This window comes from Epinephelus fuscoguttatus, linkage group LG22, assembly GCF_011397635.1.
Source record: "Epinephelus fuscoguttatus linkage group LG22, E.fuscoguttatus.final_Chr_v1".
Lineage (NCBI taxonomy): Eukaryota > Metazoa > Chordata > Actinopteri > Perciformes > Serranidae > Epinephelus > Epinephelus fuscoguttatus.
The window spans coordinates 1,693,595-1,708,637 of NC_064773.1; positions in this window are offsets into that span (position 1 = coordinate 1,693,595).

Consider the following 15,043-nt stretch of genomic DNA (forward strand, 5'->3'; position numbering starts at 1 on the left):
GACCCAAAAATCAACTGTTAAGTTGATTAAAATATTGGAATAATATCCACTTGTATATCGTGTTGCCATTTTTATGTGAACATTCACAAAAAGTTCAAACAACAACCGATAACAACAGTCACATGATCATTGTTCATTTTAATACAAATCTGGATCCAACAAAAGCTCAGCTGTTAGAAAAACAGCAGACGACTGAGCAGACATTTGTTATCTTGTTTTGATGTTTCATTTGTTGTGCGACTTGAATAATTCAGTCCAATTACTTTAATCTGCAAATGTACTTTTCCAAGATGTCCTCAGAGCTCCAGTACAAAATGGCAGACAAACACCAGAGAACAAAGACAAACCCAAACTCTGAAAACAACATGTTTAAACTGCTATCTTCAGACTGTTCACAAAGTTAAAGCGTGTTCACACTTTAGATCATTAGCTGTGGAGACGCACTCAGTGTTCTTGAGAATATTGATCGTCTCATAAGTTTAATTAAAAGGCTGTGCGATCAGCTAAAAGTGCCACTAATGAAACCTAATTTAATTCTCACCAGCAGCCGACTTAAATCTCCACAATTAAGTCCATTAACAGAAGTCTGTATGTATGCAATAATATGTGTGTGTGTGTGTGTGTGTGTGTGTCAGGGACATGTCCTTGCACTGATATATAATGACGTATGTTTCCGTCTGTTCTTGTTCTTCTATCGTTATGAGGACCACAACTTGAAAGCGAGGACATTTCGTCAGGTCTTCAAAGGACTATTTTCAATAAGGTTTTAGTTAAGGTGAAGGTCGATTTGGGGGTTGGACCAACATGGGACGGGTAAAGTTAACATAAGAGAACACAGTTTGTTAGCGTCTTCACATGTCCTCACACAAACAGACGTGTGTGCACTGTTTCAAACTTAACCACAGCTGAAGTCTGCTGTTTCCAAAATATCACGAGTCTCACAAACTGCACACAGTGTGTGTCTGAGAGGTTTTACAGTGTTTACAGCTCAACACAATCTGTCAGTAACACTTTACTTTAATATGAAGACAAGCTCACAGATTCTGTTTCAGAAGCAGCACAGAAAACATCAACAGGCCTAAAACAAAATCAGCCAGACGGTCTCCTGATGCAGCTGCTGATAGAACACTAAACATAAATATGAATGTAAGAAACTGAAGGTGATAAAAAGTGCTTCACTTTGAATTCTGTTCATGTGAATATGGATCAAAGACCGCTAATGAAGACAGGATGTTTGGATGTATACATTTCTGTTCATTGAATTTTCAGCAGTCCATCATCAGACGGATTCAGACTGCTGCTGTTTGTAAACTGAACTAGTGGGTCGCGTGTTTCCATGAGAGAAGTCAAGTGTACGATACAATGTTGCCAGGCAACTGTTGACTAAAATGGATGCTGCCTGTTTCTTCTTAACAATTAATGATTGTGTGCTTTCTGCCTTTTAGGAAAGGAAGGAGAGACGTGACTGACTTTGAGATGACAAAGACAACTGACCTCAATCAGCAGGTATTTTTTTAAACAACCACTGAAATCACGTTTAGCAAATATATAAACATCTACAAGCAGCTATAGTTTATCTACTAACAGGGCTGGGGGATAAAGTGATGAACGATAATCTTGAAGTAATTTTCCTTAAAAGAAATGTTCAATAAACCTTCAGTGTGATTAAACCAGCCATACGCCCACAGACTGGAACAGTGATGCACCTTAAACAACGGAAGACAAGCCACTAAGCTAACATGTATGTTAATACCATTAGCTATTTTTAGTATGACTATTTTTGAACACAGATAACACAGATAACAGCTCAGTGCTACCTCACAAGTGAATTCACCACGTAACATGAGCTACAGTAGCTGTTTGTGTCGACTCATGTAGTGCTAACGGTTAGTTAGCAAGTTAATGTGACTGACTAACCGGCTACTTCATTAGAATGACGATATAATGAAACTAAACTTAACATGAATAAAACTTTAATCCATGTCCTTACCTGTTAACGTGATTTCTGCCTGAGTCGTGTCGGAGAGATTTTCATCGGTATTCCCACGTTACTTAACACTTTCCCGCCACTTCACTTTTAAAGATCGGAGGTGCTGTTACGCATCTTGTGAAATAGAACAGCACTGTCGTGTCCAAAAAAACCCAAAACTGCCTCATTACCAGGCCACTAGCAGTGCTCTGTGGGCTAACGTTAGCAACCCGCGCTCCGACCCTGCCAGTCTGCACTGATACTAGAGCAATGCTAAGGGGCGGTGCACATGCCACATTTTTGAGCCCTCAAATTCACTGTTTTCAATGAGGGTGTGCGGCAGGCACGCTCAAATGCTAGAGCCAGGGAGCGTAATGACCGCATTCTGAGATAAACAAAGTTCAACTTTCTGAACGCAGCAGTGTGCACCACATGTCATGGGACGAGGACCAACCAATCACAGCCCACAGATATCTTTCCTTCTTCTGTAAATATCAGTGTGTGATAAATATGGAGGAGAAGTTGATCATGTTAGTGCAGAGCTGTCAGAGCGTCACATCTGTCCCACAGACAGACAGACAGACAGACAGGAAGTAGATCAGCTCTGACCTCAGGGTTGTGAGTAAACAGGCTGTGATATGGTGCTTGCTAAGGTTGCTTAGCAACCTCAGACGCAACTTGCTGCCATGCTTATGAAAGTTGGCACAAAAATGGCAGAAAAGTAGCGCCCAGTGCCCGACTTCGCATTTTCCAGGCAGTGAAAGATGCGGCATGTGCACATCCCATGACAAGTGCGGCAACTTCACTACTGGACTTTGGATAAATTTCAGGCGTCACACAACATTAATTGGATGAAATTCAACATGGAAATATGTCAAAATGTGGACTGACTGAAGGATGAACACCACTGGTGTCCACTGAAAAACCAAATCATGCTAATACAATTCATCAGTAAAACATCTTTTTTAGATTATTTTTCTGGCTTTATTGTATGGGACAGTCTGGGTGTGGGGGGGGGGGTGTGGGAGGGCAGATGTCATGCTGCGAGGGGCTGCAGGCTGAAATTGAGCCCACAGCCACCACGGCAGGGACACTGGGACGCCTGCTCTTACCCACTAAGCCACCGGGCGCCCCCATTAAAACACCATTAAAAAGCAATAAAGCCCTCAACAGTGTTATTATTTAAATACCAGTAGCCTAGGTGATCAAATATTTACCGATGTCCGGATCAGACACACTTCTGTGTCTCCTCTGCCAACTGCTATACCCGAAATACAAGCAGACCTGATCCATGCGGCCACATGCTCCTTAATCTGGGTCAGTTATAAGCTTTTATTCAAATATTATAACAATTTATTACACGGCTCTATTAAATGCTGTATTCTGATTGGTCAGTAGCGGCATTCTGCGGTCTGATATTACTGTGTAATGACCGCTGCTAGTAGCAACGGTCATTACACACAGTTGCTATGTAGCCCAGCGTTGCTAGGGATGCTGCCCTGCAACACTGCAGCTGTCAAACAACTTCCGAGGGAAAAAACAAACAGAAGTGGCTGATTTTAATGGATGCCACTGAAGAAAAAGAATACCTACGGACTTTCACTGCCAAAAACAAAAGAAGACGGATTTGAATACACACTCGGCAGTCATGCTTAATGACATTTTACGCGAGTTTTATGCCTCGGTTCAGTCCACTCACTAAGGTGAGTACAAAACTTTCACCAAAAGTTGTCGAATCCGGTCGGTTTTAATGCACTTTGCATTTATTTATTTAACTGATAATTAGCCGTGTAATAAGCGGGATAATGTATGATGAGCCGGTGAATACTGGGAAAATAACTATATTATATAAAATATAGGCTCATATTAAAATGTGCAGGCCGAGGCTGCAGCACTGTTGACTGCAGCAATGATTTCTTTGCAGACCTCATTTTCCTGACTTCTTTTGTTGAAACTTTTCAGGCTGCCAGATCGAACCAGTTGGTTAAATTGGACCTGTGACGTCAGCGCTTTCATTTCTTGCTGAGAGAAATTTCTCTTCTTGGTCGTATTACGTCTCTACATGTTATAAACTCTTGGGATGAAGCCTCTAAACCCAGAATATTATGGGGCGGGATATTTAAGGATGATTGTTTTCAGCTGCCGTGTTTTTCAATACCGATCATTCCTACACTGTGATCGGTGAGATAAGAATGTCTCACGAATCACATGTGAACCCTAACACAAGATGATTTCTACGCTCGGTTCTGTGCTGGTCTATAAGATGAATCAAGTGTAACGTTAGCTAGCTAGTTTCTACCATCAGCATACCAGTGATTTCTTTTGTTGCGCTTGTTATAAAGAAAAGGACCAGGATACATTGAAAGGACATTAAACTAAAATAATATCATAGTAATTGTAATTTTTTTTTTTTTTTACTATTTAACTTGACGATGATTTCTCAGAACACTGAGTGTGAAATGTGCCTCTGAAAAACCTCTGTTTGGAGGGCACAAAGCCCGAAAACGTTCCCCTACCTGTCTATACCAAGAATCAGTAAGCCCTACCCTGAGGCGTGGACGCACAAAATGGAGGGTTAAGGGCTAAGTGGTGGGAGCAAAGGGTGCACTGGGATTGCACCTTTAGTCTGTGACAGTTTAAACACAAATTGAACATTATAACATTTAATGAAGGCAGGATTAGGGCTGCTGCATGAAGCCAAGTTCAGACCAAAGATTGACGACAGGACGTAACTGTCTGAGAACTTTGTAGATGTCTTTTTTTGTCTGACTCCTTTGGTGTGAAGAACATGACTAACATTGACTCACAGCAGATCGTGCAGGACGAGGACCTTGGGTGAAATCCAGGCAGACTCAGGTAACTCAGGAGTTGACGTGAAACAACTGAGGGGGACGTCCACCATACGTGGCTCAACTAACTGACAACAACTAACTTTATAAAGTTTATAAAGGCTGGAAACAAAGGCAAAACTTCATCGAGCGTGAGATGGATCGGCGGGACAGTGCGGCTTCTGCAGTGATACGGACGCTGTGCCGGTCCGTCGTGGTGAAGAGGGAGCTGAGTCAGAAAGCAAAGCTTTCAATTTACTGGAAATGAGTTTCCTCTGTGGGGTGTCTGGGCTCAGTCTTACAGATAGGGTGAGGAGCTCGGACATCTGGAGGGAGCTCGGAGTAGAGCCGCCGCTCCTTCACGTCGAAAGAGGTCAGTTGAGGTGGTTTGGGCATCTGATCAGGATCCTCCTGGGCGCCTCCTGCTGGAGGTGTTCCAGACACGTCCCACTGGTAGGAGGCCCCGGGGCAGACCCAGAACACGCTGGAGGGATTACATATCTCGTCTGGCCTGGGAATGCCTTGGGGTCCTCCAGGAGGAGCTGGAGAGTGTTGCTGGGAAGAGGGACGTCTGGGGTGCTTTGCTTGGCCTGCAGCCCCCGCGACCCGGCCCCAGATAAGCAGATGAAAATGGATGGATGGATGGATGGATGGATGGATGGATCTTCAATCATCTAAAGTCCAGTTCAGACCAAAGATTGACGACGAGATGAAACTGTTTTAGAACGTTGCAGAGAAAAGTGTCAGCGGTGTGAACTGGCCGGTCTAAGCTTGACTCAAGCCGGCTGATGATGTCACCTGACACTCAGCTGGTCAAATGGCCGGCGGCTGGTTTTAAAGCACGTCACCTGTTTCAACAGCCAATCAGCTTGTAGTGAAGTCTGCTGGTCGAGTCAAATTTTCACTTTTCACAATTTTCATTTTCATGAACCTCAGTGGAGGGGTGCAGCATGAGCTGAGAGAGAACCCATTAACTTCTGGAGCAGATCTGAATCTCAGGACAAACACACAAATTACTGTTCTCATTTGTTAACGTTGTGAGACAGAGCTTTTGTCCTTGGTGGAGGTCTGAGCATCTCTTCTAGTTTCCTTTGAGGTAAAAGATTATTCAGCTCCAGCCAATGAGACCAGTCTGACACATCTGAAGGATCTACGACTGTGAGGATTTAATATTCACAAATTTATTCAGCACTCACCCTTCAACTGATTTCATTCATTCATTCACTCACAGAACCTCACCCCCCAAGATATTATTCATCTCTTGTCAAATCAAAATGCTGGACACAGAATAATGAGACCTTTAATGTGTGACTCCTGCAGGGACTCTCAATGTGAGGTCTGGGGATCACAAAGGGTCTCTGTGGGGAATCGAGTGGTCCTCTGGCAAACACGGGAATCATTTTTTATTGTTGGCACAGACTTTAAAAAGAATAAAGGGCCAAAGGAAAAACACGAGTGGTTACATTAATGAATTATAATAACAGAACAATAAAAAAATTCTATTTTGACCAAACCTTGTTGATCCAAACCAAATCCTAAAAATAGAACTGTATAAAACTGGAGTCAGTTTGGTGACACATTAAGTGTAACTTATTTGCATTTATAAGCAAAATACCAACATTCAATAATGTATCTGTACACAGCTGTTGACCAGTGCTGGGCAGTAACGTGTTACAGTGAGAATATTACTTTTTCCAGTAACGATTAGTGTAACTAATTACCAATAAAATGTCAGTAATGCATGTTGTTGCCGTGGGTAACAGTATGACCTCAATATGTCAACAAGTCAAAATATTGCGAGTATCATGATATGAATTTTTCATATCGTATTAAAAATTCTAGCAGTGTCATCATGAACGAGATGATGTGGCACAGCCCCAATAAGAACTTAAAAAATATATTTTTGTCACTGTGTGAAGACAAAATTAATAACTTGCAGAAAAAACTGGATCCAATGATTTAAAAACGGGTCTTAATATGAAAAATTAAACAGAACATGTGCTGATAAAGTGCAGACAGAAGAGAATAAAGCCGCCTTCTGGGTTCGTGTCTGAGTGTCTGCGGTTATTTCTGACAACTTTGAATTATATTTCATCCGTCGGAGGCTCAAGGATTCCACAGGATAATGAAGTGAGGTCACATCTGTAAATAACTGTCTATAGCTTCAGCTCTCATACACATCACACACACACACACACACACACACACACGAATAGAAAACAATACCTACTTGAGCAGATGGATTCTAAATACAGCCGTATATTACTGAGAAGTTTCCTGCTGCTGAACTCACAGAACCACAGGTTAACGTGCTGATGAGTTTCACCGCCGTCAAACATGAATGTGGTGACAAATCCTGCAGGTACGACACAACACAAATCTTACTATGATGTCATTACTACACTGCATTATGTACAGTATTTAAGGTTCTGGTACTTCACTTCCATCACGTCATATTTACTTAAAATTAATCTGCATTTTTCCACCATTTTAGGTCATTTTTATTAACTCTTGTACTTATCTTACTTCTGCTTTTTGCTCTTTAAAAACTTTTTATCTTGTATATTTTGAATATTTTGACTGATATTTAAAAACTATTGTTTTAAAACTGGGCCCAGTGTGTGACCCTGACCTGTGAACCCACTGGTTGTTCTGTTTGTGAACATTAATTTGTTGAAGCATTCTCTGGCACAAGTATTCTTTTCAGGATGAATGAAGTTGACCATTGAGACGGTCAGTAAGATCCACGTGGTCAATCTGGCTGGCAGCGGGCAAGCCGACGCCACCGGAGCGACAAGCGTCCGGCTGAAAGAAGGAGGAAACATCAACAAGTCGCTGGTCACCCTGGGCAACGGCATCTCTAATCTAGGTCAGAAACAGAAGAAGATCATCTATGTTTTCATCCAAGTGTTTTTCAGTTTGTTGAGTGGCTCCTGCTGAGTGAAGGATCTGTTTCCTGTTTCCGTTTCAGGCTGACATGACGCAGGATGGTGTGAACACGGACCTGAAGAAGTCGGTGTTTGTTCCCTACAGAGACTCGGTGCTGACATGGCTGCTGAAAGACAGCCAAGACAGACAAATCACCATCATGATCACCAGTGAGACGCAATTATTAAATTACAAACATTTAAAATCTTCCAAGAGAACAGTAGTATTTGATGACTGAATTGACATTAAGGAGGGAAATGTCGCTGTCAGCAGGAGTTCTTCTGAAAAAGTTCTGAAATGTACCTTTGTCAGTAAAACTGAATTCTTCCAGCTCTGTGACAAAACATACAAGATTTTTTTTTTTTTTTGACTCTGCAGGTCTGTCAATGGCGTCTGGGATGTTGTGTGCCTTTTGAAAGTCTCTCATGATGTCAACCTTGCACTTCCAGCACATGTCGATAATGTCCTGCCGACTATACACAAAATCTGCTCGACATGAGCAGAAAAACGTGGACAAAACTACGAGAAAGCTAAGAGCCGCTGCACCTCTTCAGTTCCTTTGACCGATGGAGAAAGCTCCGGCAAGATCTGGGCCTGAAAAGTGATGCTGATACAACGGAGTTTTTGTTGAACAGATAATAAAAACAGAGTTTTTGTTGAACAGGTAATATTTCTATTAATTTTTAACTAAGTTTTTCTCCTCATCTTGATCTTACACTTAAGAAATTGCTTAAAGTTCATTCAGCTGTTGCACAGACAACCTTAGTAACCAAAGTAAGGACAGAAACCAAAGGTACATCTGACTGTATCTCAACCCCAACATGTCTGAGTTTATGGTGATAAATGAGGAAAATAAAGGCGTCCTGAGAGAAGTGCTCCACTACCAGGAGAACCTGATCGACACCCTTAATGATGACTCATTGATTTTGCACTATATATGTGACCAGAGGTCAGTTTATGGATCGGTCAACTTTCTGAAGCTGTGCTCTTCCAGCCCCGTTACAATTATTGATCGCTCTGAGGTTTTATGCAATGTAAAAGAGGATACTTAAGTGCGACAACAGGTAGCCTCGGCTATCACAAGCCCACGTTCAAACAAATGGTCTCCATGGAAACACCAGAATTTTACTGCTGTAAAATCTTTCAGCACAATAAATACCTAAACATCTTTCCTTGACCAAAGAAGCCTTTTAAGGGATTCTGTGAAACACCCTTATGTACTTTCCTCAGCTAAGGAAAAACTAAACTTTAAGTGTCAGGAACAAACTCAGGTTGCTTTGTGCAACCGGCCTCTGACTTTATACACGAACCCCCCCCCTTCTCCTGACGACCTGAAAAATTACACTTGTATACAGCGATTGTGTTTCCCTGAAAACATCCCTGACAAAACAAGTAGTATATGAACACAGTTTGTGCAGCAGGAGGCACAGCTGAAAGTTTGAGGAATATTTTGAGGCTATTCCCGAAAAAATGACATATTTCACGAGATACTTGTGCTAACGTTAAATCCTAATCTGCAAAGTACATGTGCAACTTATTTTATCCCATTTTTTTAAACATTTTCTCTGACTATTAAATGTGAGTACTTTTGATACTTGAGTAAATATTTCTCTAAATGCTGAACTTTTACCAGTTAAGGACATTTTCTCACTGAGGTTTAAACTCTGACTTCAGAGGTCCCTCTCCTGCACCTCTGTTCATCTCCGTTCTCACTCTCCCTGCTGCTCCGTATGTCTTTGGTCTTTATCCTTGCTGCCTCCTCAGATTTTGCCCCGAGGACGCTTGTTGCCTTAGTATTGAATTACTGTAGTATTGAGCTGTCCAAACAGGACCCGAGGAGATAATAGAGAGGCCCGGCAGACTGACTGGGATAATGTATAGTTAATTAAAGTACAGGGAGAACTAAACCCAAAGGGCCAATAAGTGGGATTTATTTACAGTCTCATTGCAGGAAATAGCCGCGTCTGTGAGTCCTGATGGTGTTGGAGATCCACACCAATGATTCACCTGGAAAAACACGTGCCGATGCTTCCACCTCAGGGAAGTCAGAGATAACTCTAAAAGTTGGGAACAGTCCGAAAATAGACGAAAAGTCAGAAGGTTATTCCTGGAACTGAGAAGTTCTGAACCAACCGAATCATCGGGAAAAATGACGGCACTGTACGATACTGCAAATCACAGATACGTTACATTTGTACGTTACCAAGCAGATAAGCTGACATTACATTTCAAGAATGCTTTAATGTGGTAAGGTTTAGGCACAAACACCACTTGGTTATGGTTAGAAAAAGACTATGTTTGGGCTAAAAATACCTGATTCTGGTTCCACAATCCTGGCAGGGAACACAGTGATGTCTCAGATAAAAACAGCTAGTGAACCAATGGCACTATCGTAGATATCTGAAAATTTTTTGGATTGCCCAAATAGAATGATTTCAGTTTTGTTTTCGTTCAGGTAAAGAAAGTTCAGCTCCATCCATTACTGAACATCTTGAAGACAGTTCAGCAGCGCCTGAATAGAGGCCTCACTGTTTGTTTTTATGGGCAGATAGAGCTGTAGATCATCTGCAAATTAATGAAAGGAGATGTTGTAGTAAAAATTGACTCCAAGGAGAGCATATACAGTGAGAATAAAATAGGGCCCAAGATGGAGCCTTGTGGTACCCCACAACTAAGTGGGGATGCAGCCGAAAAATACTGTCTGAGATGGACAGAGAAACTTCTATTCCATAGATAAGACTGGAACCATTTAAGAGCTGTACCTTTAATGCCTACACACGAGTTAAGACGTGACAGGAGAATGTTGTGGTCAACCGTGTCAAAAGCAGCAGACAGATCCAAAAGGACCAGGACAGCAGAGTCCCCAGAATCAACAAAGCAGGTCATTAAAAACCCTTAAAAGGGCAGTTTCTGTGCTATGTCGTGACTTAAAACCAGACTGGAATTCCTCAGAGATAATATTTAAGTGAATATGTGATAGCAGTTGCACAAAAACTAACTTTTCTAGGACCTTCGATAAAAATGTGAGCTCCACCTCCTGATTACTTTTTGTCTACCTCAATTTTTTACACACGGGAAACTTGTTAAAAATAGGCAATCCTTTCCCATAGGCAGCAGAACAGCTTCAGACGAGTTTGCCTGTCTTTTTTTTTCTTTTCTGGTGTGTCTGTGTGACACTTGAACGTGTTGTTTCGTCACTGTGCCCATTGTACAAACTAATTATATTTATAATAATGTGACAATGCTGTGTTCAAGATCATTTTTTATGTGTGCTCATTTTTTAGGGACAATAACAAAGAGTTAGGGTGAGAGACAGACGGAGGATTGGGTTAAAATGATGACTCTCGTGAGATCTTTCGCAGGTGCTGGGGTTCGTTTCCAGATGACGACCGTACAGCCAATCATAATGTGTGACATTATCTGTAAGCGCAGCCCCTGAGCTGATCTGCCAGCACATCTGGTACCAACACCAGCTGTCCCTTTAGAACAGATGTCATGTTAGCGCTGTTACTACCTCCACTGCTGGATTAAAGGTGGGACAAGTCTGCTCCCCGATTCCACGATCGTACCTTTAATACAAAACAGCGAGGCAGTGTAACGGTGTGACATTACTGTCATGAAGACGCAGAGTAAAAGGAGCTACTGGCTGCTCCTGATGCCATTAAATATTTTTGACTCACTGCCTGGTTCATTTTAACCAGTGCCCATTAATGATGTGTACATTGTGTTATGTGCAATAAAACCAAACCCAGTAGCAACAACGTGTATTTTGAGTCATTCAGGTGACCTCAGCCTTTAAAAACAGAGCCTGTTGGTGTGTTTGTGATAAAATGTGTGTATCCATCACGTGTGCTGATATCTGAGCTCTTATCAGTGAACACACCAGCCTGGGTCATGTATCATTAATATGAGAGTTGGACAGGTTTCATAATCACAGAATCATAAATCTAGAGCTCTTGACAGCCCCGACCATTACCCACCATTGTTTAACCACAGCACATTATGTAATGGTCTGCATCAGCAGCTGGCTCTGCACAAACTACTTGACATGAAAAACACAGTCAGCCTCTGTGACTCCTAAATCCCTCTTCCCACTTCTTGCATATAGATTGAACATTAAGATACTAAGTTGTGGCCTTGTAGGGCAGCGAGTGAGAGAAATCATGGCGTGCTTCACTTCAGTGTCAGAGGACGGTGGGAAGAGGACGAGGAGGAAGATACAAGGTCTGCCGAAGCAGTTTAGCTCAACAATTACTGTCGTTCCCACAAAGCAACAAGTGCAGGAGGCATTCGGAAACAAACAAGACTGTCACTGACTGTGTCTCAATTCAGAGGCTGCAGCCTTCAAAGGATGCGGCCTTCGCAGTCAACGTCAGCCACGTCCTTTGAAGACGCATCAGTCAAACCGAACGGTCTCTGAATGGGACGGTCTGGTCTGCGGAGGATTCCCTGGTCGCATCAACAGTTGTTCTTGCCCCAACCCATTGGTGTTCATGTTACCTAGCAACCAGCTGCGCTTGACGAAAGAAGGAGTAAGTTAGTCAGCCCAAAATCATGAACCAGAGATAATTATTATATATATAGTTTTTATTTAATACTTGAGGAGATGATTCACCACCAGAGACACCGTCGTGTGATATATTTCAGGCTGATGGAGCGTTTTCAGGTGAACTTATTAAATGAAGATTGTTTAAGCTGTGTGCTTTTAGCTAACGTAATGTTAACAGTTAACCGTTAGCTAGTTAAAACTTGTTAGTTCACTCAATATATAATTGTCACTTACACCAAATGCTTCTTCAGTCATCTGTTGCATCCTCCAAATTCTGGGAAAGAAGGCTGCATTTGAAGGAGCCTTCGAAATGGGAAGGCCCTGGTCGAACCAGTTGGACACAATTGATCCTCAAATGTAGCATTCGAAGGCTGTAGTGCCTGAACTGAGACACAGTCATAGCGTTCTGGTTTTTACTGGTAGTTCACAAGAATTCAATTAAACTTAACTGTTTTGTTGTAAAAGAAAAAGCAAAAATCTGATTGTAATGTGATTGTACCGTTTTCCCAGTGTTGAACTGTTTCTGGGACAAATAACTTCCTGGAGACAGTTGCCCAGCAACCAGCAGAGACCCCGTAAAAATGGTGAAATGCTTATTTTACACTTTTATTAAACAAACGACACGTAACATGCTAGTGTAGTACACTCTGGAGGTGTTAGCTTTAGACAGAACCACACTAGCTGTTTCTACCCGTTTCCAGTCTCAATGCAAAGCTAAGCTAAGCTAAGCTAAGCAGCTGCTAGCTGTAGCTCCCTATTAAACTCAAGCCCCTTTTACACTTCCTGGCGGGAATGTTGCGCTGTTCTGTAAAAAGGTACGATCCTTTTTACCCGTAGGTAAAAATCTACCTACAGGTATAAATAAAGTAACCTGAGCCTGAACCTGAACCTGGGGGTACAGAGTTGTCTCACCTGAACGCTGGCAGTCGAGGTCGTAATGGCGCAGAAATGACGTCTGTATTCGAGGGACTCATGCTTCAGCTCAGCGGTCGTATATGTAACTGTGCTACTACGTTAGCTGCTGAGGAGTCTGAGTCTGTAGCTGTGCGGCAGCTCGTTCTTTGGCTCAGTGTGTTTTTATCCACCACTCTGTCTCACCATCACCCACATAATTCACAGCGAAACTAAAATGGCTCCAAACAGCAGACCTGTGGGTGAAGGATCTTTTCTGTTCTGGTAATGGCGTTACTAACCACCTTATAACAAGCTAGCTTAGCGTAGCAGCCTCCCAGTGTGCCTCAGACAGCACGTCTCTTGTTCCGTCTTGTCGGCTCCTTGTTGAGAACATTATCAAAGACAGTTTAAGATGTACAATTTTTTTTTTTTTTAAACGTAATAGGATAGTTAAATGTAGTGTTTGGGTTGCAATGCATACTGCGCTGAAAGCCTTGTATCAAATGGTTTGATACTAATGCATGTAATACGATATTATCATGATACTGAGGTCACAATATGATATTATTGTGATATGCTGAGTATTGTGGTATTGCAATATATTGCAATTTATTACCTTTGTCGACATCAGTTTTACCTCTTAAGATAAAGTTTTCAGTCTGTCCAGTGTCAGTTGATTTTTCGGGAGAGCAGGTTTAACATTAGCTTGTCAAATCTCACGTGTCATATCCAAATCCTCCTTTAAATAAGTCCAGATGTTTGATTTGCCTCCATCTTTGTTTTGATGAACTTCCTGCCAAATGCCGCTGACTGAGACGTCTGCTGACCTCACCAGGACTGAAAACATCAGCACCATCTAGTGGACCAAAAAAGCAATGGATTTTATTATTCTAGCACCAAAAGTTGTATTAAAATGTGTATTTGCAAAAATTAATGACGTATATAATAAAAGATCGATACAATATGGCCACGCAAAATATCGTGATACTATGCTGTATAGATGTTTTTCCCACATCCCGAGTGTATTTCTTAACAGGCCTTTATGTTGGTGTTAGCATGTGCTGGGTTAACAATAATTTGACTCAGAGCACTAATTACTTTAGTGATTTATTATCTGTTATTTATATATAATAGTGAATTTATTGGTTTGATGTGAAGTTTGTTTGGATTTTCATTAACGTAAAAAAAAAATCATACTTAATTATATTTAAGAATTCTTCTTAATGAGTCTGATAACATGGACGTATGAGGCTTATCCTTATGATCATATTCATGTCTCTCATAAACAGAATAAAGTGTTTACGTGCTCAAACACAACACAGACTTTTGTTGCTGCTAAGAAAACTTCTTAAAGTGCAGCTGTAACTTTGATACGTAACGTCTGAGCCTGCAGGAGTTTTGTCCCTCTGCAGAGCAGCAGTTTGGTTTTTGGCTCAATGCTGAGAAAACAGGCGCTGTCTCCGAGGTTATCAGGTTATCAGCACATAAACACATTAATGCTGCACAGACTCACCCTCACACCCTCCTCCATGATATTCATGGTCAGAATAAAGAGAAGGTTAAATCAATATTCAGGTGAGGAGGAGTCGCTCAGAGGTCATTAGATGTGTCCCAGAAATGTTCCTCTGTCACTATTAATCAAAGTTAATTCAAATGGTTTTATTCCAACCTCCTTAAATGTGAGGATTTGCTTCTGATTTAAATCAGTTTATTTTATTGTAAATTTCATATATTCAGTTTTCTTGATTGTTCAGATGAAACCAGACGGCTGAATTTCTCTTCAGGGATGAATAAAGTTTTTTTCTATTATATTCTTAAAGACGTCACGTTGAGCTGTTCTCACTCTACATAATAACGTTGTCTTGCTTTGACAGA